Here is a 6,793-nt window from a genome sequence, read left to right as displayed (position 1 = left end):
GAACCCGCCGTGATCAACGTCAAGTCCTTCGGGAGCGAGCTCATGAAGACGCTCGAACTACCATCCAGCGTCGTGCTACATCTTGAGCTTACGTTGGTTTTACTTTTAGAGGAAAGGGTGATGCAGCAATAGTAGCGTAAGTATTTCCCTAAGTTTTTGAGAACCAAGGTATCAAAAGTCCCATGCACCTACACAAACAAACAAAGAACTTGCAACAAACAAACGGCCACTTGCGAAAGTGAGATAATATGATAAGATAAATATATTTTTGGTATTTTAAAGTATAGATTGGAAAAGTAAAGACGGAAATAAAAGTAGATTGAAAGCTTATATGATAAGAGATAGACCCAGGGGCCATAGGTTTCACTAGTGGCTTCTCTCAAGATAGCATAAGTATTACGGTGGGTGAACAAATTACTGTCGAGCAATTGATAGAAAAGCGAATAATTATGAGATTATCTAGGCATGATCATGTATATAGGCATCACGTCCGTGAAAAGTAGACCGACTCCTTCCTGCATCTACTATTATTACTCCACACATCGACCGCTATCCAGCATGCATCTAGAGTATTAAGTTCATAAGAACAGAGTAAGGCATTAAGATGACATGATATAGAGGGATAAACTCATGCAATATGATATAAACCCCATCTTTTTATCCTCGATGTCAACAATACAATACTTGCCTTGCTGCCCCTGCTGTCACTGGGAAAGGACACTACAAGATTGAACCTAAAGCTAAGAACTTCTCCCATTGCAAGAAAGATCAATCTAGTAGGATAAACCAAACTGATAATTCGAACAGACTTGGAGAGATAACTTAATCACACATAAAAGAATTTGGAGGAGATTCAAATAATTCTCATAGATAAACTTGATCATAAACCCACAATTCATCGGATCTCGACAAACACACCGCAAAAAGAGTTATATCCAATTGATCTCCAAGAAGATCGAGGAGAACATGGTATTGAGATCCAAAAAGAGAGAAGAAGTCATCTAGCTAATAACTATGGACCCGAAGGTCTGTGGTAAACTACTCACAACTCATCGGAGGGGCTATGGTGTTGATGTAGAAGCCCTCCATGGTCGATTCCACTCCGGCGGAGCGCCGACGAAGGCTCCAAGATGGGATCTCGCGGATACAGAAGGTTACAGTGGTGGAAATAGTTTTTCGTGGTCTCGTTTGATGTTCTCGGGGTACGTGGGCACATAAAAGAAGTAGTTCGATGGACGCCTGAGGGGCCCACGAGATAGGGGCGTGCCCTCCACCCTCGTGGCCGCTTCGGCTGCTTCTTGACTTGCACTCCAAGTCCTCTGGATCACGTTCGTTCCAAAAATCACGCTCCTGAAGGTTTCATTCCGTTTGGACTCTGTTTGATATTCCTTTTCTTCCAAACACTGAAATAGGCAAGAAAACAGCAATACGGTTGGGCCTCCGGTTAGTAGGTTAGTCCTAAAAATGATATAAATGTTTAAAATAAAGCCCATACACATCCAAAACGGGTAATATAATAGCATGGAACAATCAAAAATTATAGATACGTTGGAGACGTATCAAGCATCCCCAAGCTTAATTCCTGCTCGTCCTCGAGTAGGTAAATGATAAAAACAGAATTTTTGACGTGGAATGCTACCTAGCATAATTCTCAATGTAATTTTCTTTATTGTGGCATGATTGTTCAGATCCAAATGATTCAAGATAAAAGCTTACAAAATATAAACATAGTAATGCTTCGAACCATACTAACAAATAATCATGTCCTATCAAAATAAAATAGCCAAAAAAAGCTTATCCCTACAAAATCATATAGTTAGGCCATGCTTCATTTTCATTACACAAAATACTCCCATCATGTACAACCCCGATGACGAGCCGAACAATTGGTTCATACTTTTTAACGCGCTTCAGCTTTTTTCAACTCTTACGCAATACATGAGCGCAAGCCATGGACATAGCACTATGGTGGTATATGGTGGTGGTTGTAAGGACAAAAAGGGAGAAGATAGTCTCACATCAACTAGGCGTATCAACGGGCTATGGAGATGCCCATCAATGGATATCAATGTGAGTGAGTAGGGATTGCCATGCAACGGATGCACTAGAGCTATAAATGTAGCAAAGCTCAACAAAAGAAACTAAGTGGGTGTGCATCCAACTTGCTTGCTCACGAAGACCTAGGGCATTTTGAGGAAGACCATCATTGGAATATACAAGCCAAGTTCTATAATGAAAAATTCCCACTAGTATATGAAAGTGACAACACAAGAGACTCTCTATCATGAAGATCATGGTGCTATATTGAAGCACAACTGTGGAAAAAGAGATGGTAGTATTGTCCCTTCTCTCTTTTTCTCTCATTTTTTTCTATTTTTTTATTTGGCCTTTCTCTTTTAGTTTATTTGGCCTTTCCCTTTTTTTTATTTGGTGGGCTCTTTGGCCTCTTTTTTTCCTTTTTATTTATTTATTTAAAGTCCGAAGTCTCATCCCGACTTGTGGGGGAATCATAGTCTTCATCATCCTTTCCTCACTTGGGACAATGCTCTAATAATGAAGATCATCACACTTCTATTAATTTACAACTCGAGAATTACAACTCAACACTTAGAACAAAATATGACTCTATATGAATGCCTCCGGTGGTGTACCGGGATATGCAATGAATCAAGAGTGCCATGTATGAAAATTATGTGGGTGGCCTCCCACAAATACAATGTCAACTACATGATCATGCAAAAAGCAATATGACAATGATGGAGCGTGTCATAATAACGAAACGGTGGAAAGTTGCATGGAAATATATCTCGGAATGGCTATGGAAATGCCACAATAGGTAGGTATGGTGGCTGTTTTGAGGAAGGTAAATAATGGGTTCATGATACCGGCGAAAGTTGCGCGGCACAATAGAGGCTAGCAAAGTGGAAGGGTGAGTGTGCGTATATCCATGGACTCACATTAATCATAAAGAAGTCATATAGTTATTTCAAAAGTCTACTTAGCCCTCGAAGTAAAGTACTACTACGCATGCCCCTAGAGGGATAGATTGGTAGGAAAAGACCATCGCTCGTCCCCGACTGCCACTCACAAGGAAGACACTCAAAAGAGCACCTCATGCAACAAATTTGTCACACAACTTTTACCATACAGGCATGCTACGGGACTTCCCAACTTCAACACAAGTATTTCTCAATTTCATAATTATCCACTAGCATGACTCTAGCATTACTACCTTTATATCTCAAAACAATTATCAAGCATCAAATTGATCCTAGTGTTTTATGCACTTTCTATGATAGTTTTTATTATACCCAACTTGGATGCTCATCATTCTAGGACCAAATTTATAACCATAGCAAATACCATGTTGTTATAAAATACTCTCAAAATAATATAAGTTAAGCATGAGAGATCAACAATTTCTTCAAAATTAAGCCACCGCCATGCTCTAAAAGATATAAGTGAAGCACTAGAGCAAAAACTATCTAGCTCAAAATATATAAGTGAAGCACATAGAGTATTCTAATAAATTCTAATCAAGTGGGATTCTCCCAAAATGTGTGTACAGCAATGATGATTGTGGAAAACTAAAAATCAAATAGTAATATCATACAAGACGCTCCAAGCAAAACACAAATCATGAGGTGAATAAAAATATAGCTCCAAGTAAAGTTACCGATAAACAAAGACGAAAGAGGGGATGCCTTCTGGGGCATCCCCAAGCTTAGGATTTTGGCTATTCTTGAATATCTTGGGGTGCCTTGTTCAACCCCAAGCATAGGCTCTTGCCACTCCTTATTCCATAGTCCATCAAATCTTTACCCAAAACTTGAAAACTTCACAACACAAAACTCAACAGGAAATCTCATAAGCTCTATTAGTGAAAGAAAGCAAAACCACCACATAAGGTACTGTAATTAACTCATTCTTTATTTATACTTGTATTAAACCTATTGTTTTTCAAGTTCTCTATGGTTCGTACCACTTAGTACTAGCCATAGATGCATCAAAATAGGCAAACAACACACGAAAAACAGAATCTGTCAAAAACAGAACAATCTGTAGCAATCTGTAACCCTCGAATACTTCAGGAACTCTAAAAATCCTACCAAAAAAGGAAGTCCTGGGAAATTTGTCTATTGATCTACGTCAAAAAGAATCAACACAAAAGCACGTTTCTGTGAATTAACAAAACTAATTTCGTGCGCGCAAAGTTTCTGTTTTTTCAGCAGAATCAAATTAACTATCACCATAGGTTATCCTAGATTCTACGTCGCACAAACACTAATTAAAACATAAAAACACATCTAAACAGCAGGTAGATGAAAAATTTGATAATAAACAGGAACAAAAACAAAGAACACAAATAAAATTGGGTTGCATCCCAACTAGCTCTATCGTTTAACGCCTCTAGCTAGGCATAAAAGTGAGGATAGATCTAAGTAGTGCCCTCTTTGGCACTCAATTCATAAGTAGCTTGCATGATAGATTCATAAGGTAATTTGACTTTCTTTCTTGGAAAGTGCTCCATGCCTTTCCTTCCTTCATATCAATAATCGCGCCAATCGTTCTAAGGAAAGGTCTACCAAGAATAATAGGGCAAGAAACATTGCAATCTATATCGAGAACGAAAAAATCTACGCGCACCAAATTTCTATTTGCAACAATGAGAACATCATTGATCCTTGCCGTTGGTTTTTTAATGGTGGAATCCTCAAGGTGCAAATTTAAAGAGCAATCATCAAGATCATGGAAACCTAGAATATCACATAAAGTTTTTGGAATCGTGGAAACAGTAGCACCCAAATCACATAAAGCATAACACTCCTGATCTTTAATTTTAATCTTTATAGTAGGTTCCCAATCATCATTAAGTTTTCTAGGTATAGAAACTTCCAAATTAAGTTTTTCATCAAAAGATTGCATCAAGACATCAATAATATGTTTGGTAAAAGCTTTATTTTGACTATAAGCATGAGGAGAATTCACAACGGATTGCAACAAGGAAATACAACCTTCTAAAGAACAATTATCATAATTAAATTCCTTGAAATCCAAGATAGTGGGTTCAATCCGACTTTTACCAAATTTAGCATCAAGATCTAAAAACTCTGAATCATTGGGACGCCTTATAACTAAAGTTGACTCATCTCCAGTCCCATCATTATTAAGATTCATATTGCAAAACAAAGATCTAATAGGGGACACATCAATAACTTTAAGATCTTCATCATTATTTTCATGGAAACTAGAAGAACACGCCTTTATAAAGCAATCTTTCTTAGCACACAATCTAGTGGTTCTTTCTTTGCACTCATCAATGGAAATTCTCATAGCTTTGAGAGACTCATTGATATCATGCTTAGGAGGAGTAGATCTAAGTTTCAAAGAATCATCATCAAGCAAGAGTCTATCAACGTTCCTAGACAAATACCAACTTTGAGCAATTTTTCGTCAAGCAAGGCATTAAAATTCTTTTGAGAGATCATAAATTCTTTCACACTATTATCAAAATCAGAGGGCATATTATTAAAATTACCATAAGAATTATTGTAGGAATTTCCATGATTACTAGACGAATTACTAGGGAACGGTCTAGGATTAAAGTTTCCTCTATAAGCATTGTTTCCAAAACTATTCCTACCAACAAAATTCACATCCATAGATTCATTATTATTCTCAATAAAAGTAGACAAAGGCATATCATTGGGATCAAGAGGAGAAATCTTAGTAGCAAACAATTTCATAAGTTCATCCATCTTTCCACTCAAAACATTAATTTCTTCTATAGGGTGCACTTTTTTACTAGTAGATCTTTCGGTATGCCATTGAGAATAATTAGCCATAATATTATCAATAAGTTTTGTAGCATCTCCTAAATTGATTTCCACAAACGTGCCTCCCGCGGCCGAATCTAAAAGATTTCTAGAAGCAAAATTCAAGCTGGCATAATTTTTTTTATGATCATCCATAAATTCAAACCATGAGTAGGGCAATTGCGAATCATCAATTTCATTCTTTCCCAAGATTGGACAACATGCTCATGATCAAGTTGTTTAAAATTCATAATATCATTCCTAAGAGTGACGATCTTAGAGGGAGGAAAATATTTAGAGATAAAAGCATCTTTGCACTTGTTCCAAGAATCAACACTATTTTTAGGCAAAAACGAAAACCAAACTTTAGCATGATCTCTAAGTGAAAATGGAAATAACTTCAATTTAACAATATCACTATCCGTATCTTTCTTCTTTTGCATCTCACACAAATCAACAAAGTTGTTTAGATGGGTAGCAGCATCTTCACTAGGAAGGCCGGCGAATTGATCTTTCATAACAAGATTCAGCAAAGCAGTATTGATTTCACAAGACTCGACGTCATTAAGAGGAGCAATCGGAGTACTTAGTAAATCATTATTATTGGTATAGGAGAAATCACACAATTTGGTATTATCTTGCGCCATGGCGACAAGTAATCCAACACAAAAGCGAACAAAAAGGCAAGAGAAAGAGAGAGGAGAAGATTGGGAAAGAGAGGGCGAATAAAACGACAAGGGTGAAGTGGGGGAGAGGAAAACAAGAGGCAAACGGCAAATAATGTAAATGCGAGGGAGAGGAGTTTGTGATGGGTACTTGGTATGTCTTGACTTGAGCGAAGACCTCCCCGGCAACGGCGCCAGAAATCCTTCTTGCTACGTCTTGAGCTTGCGTTGGTTTTCCTTGAAGAGGAAAGGGTGATGCAACAATTGTAGCTTAAGTATTTCCCTTTGTTTTTGAGAATCAAGGTATCAATC

Source organism: Triticum aestivum, chromosome 1B (assembly GCF_018294505.1).
Source record: "Triticum aestivum cultivar Chinese Spring chromosome 1B, IWGSC CS RefSeq v2.1, whole genome shotgun sequence".
Lineage (NCBI taxonomy): Eukaryota > Viridiplantae > Streptophyta > Magnoliopsida > Poales > Poaceae > Triticum > Triticum aestivum.
Note: the sequence above shows the minus strand (reverse complement) of the source record.